This window comes from Eulemur rufifrons, chromosome 1 (assembly GCF_041146395.1).
Source record: "Eulemur rufifrons isolate Redbay chromosome 1, OSU_ERuf_1, whole genome shotgun sequence".
In the NCBI taxonomy this organism is placed as follows: domain Eukaryota; kingdom Metazoa; phylum Chordata; class Mammalia; order Primates; family Lemuridae; genus Eulemur; species Eulemur rufifrons.
This window is the reverse complement of record NC_090983.1, coordinates 98,501,488-98,502,600: the sequence shown is the minus strand read 5'-3', so window position 1 is coordinate 98,502,600 and position 1,113 is coordinate 98,501,488. Positions and strand designations below refer to the sequence as shown.

Here is a 1,113-nt window from a genome sequence, read left to right as displayed (position 1 = left end):
AGACATCCATGGGACAGGGTCCAAGGTAAAGCACTAGCAGGTCGCACCTGTGTGAACTGATTAACACCTGTGTGGGACTAGTCAGTGCAGCGGTCGTTAGAATAAGAGGTAGGGTTTAGAGGATAGGATGTGGTGCACTAAGGGAGCAAGACAGCTCACTCCTTGCACATTTCAGTCCCATTTTTGCCTTGTATTAAGTCCACCCTGTTGCAGAATCTTTAGGTTGATGGCCAGCCACAATCTCTGCAAAGACTTCATACAAAGGATTAATGAAGTAAGCTAGAATCCTTACTGTTGCAGCTAGACTTGAGGCAATAATTGATTTTTATCATCTTCTCTTTTCACCCCAAATTCTAAAATTCTTCATTTCAGCAAGACTAATTTGCATTCCTGGTGGAATGACCCAGACTTTTATTCCCAAGTATTCTGTCCTTGGGTGCCATGCTTTTGTTGGTCAGGATTGCTAACACAACCATTTCACTCTTACCACCTGCGTGGGAGCATCAGCATTCACCCTAGCGAATGTCCAGGATTGCAAGACAAAATCCTCACTGTCCACATGAGGAAACAGCACAATGGCAATTACTCTTACCAGTAAAGTAATACCTCCCTTGCCTTCTGGTCCACTGGCATGAAGAGCCCAAAGTGACAATATGATCATCATAACTTCAAGTTCTGTAGAATGTTTCTTCTCTGCAACCTGATTAAAGCTTTTCTCCATACTCGCTTTGGAAGCACATATACTAAAATTGGAACAATACAGAGAAGATTAGCATGGCCCCTGCACAAGGATGTACACAAATTTGTGAAGCATTCCATATATTTAAGGAATCCCTAGTCAATAAATGGTGCTGGGAAAACTGGATAGCCACATGTAAAATACTGAAACATGATCCACACCTTTCACCTCTCACAAAAATCACTCACAATGTATAACAGATTTAAACCTAAGGCATGAAACCATAAGAATTCTAAAAGTAAATGTTGGAAAAACTCTCATAGATGTCTGCCTATGCAAAGAATTTAAGAAAAAGACTCCCAAAAGCAATCATAGCAACAACAAAAATAAATAAACGGGACCTGATCAAATTAAAAACTTCTGCACAACCAAGG

General features: G+C 40.6%; 1 non-coding gene across 1 annotated transcript; it reads left to right on the top strand.

Moving 5' to 3' along the window:
* The first annotated feature begins 723 nt into the window (after positions 1 to 723).
* LOC138387808 (U6 spliceosomal RNA) lies at positions 724 to 825 on the top strand. Its single transcript, XR_011233984.1, has one exon. It is a non-coding gene; the product is annotated as a U6 spliceosomal RNA (small nuclear RNA).
* Positions 826 to 1,113: the final 288 nt, after the last annotated feature.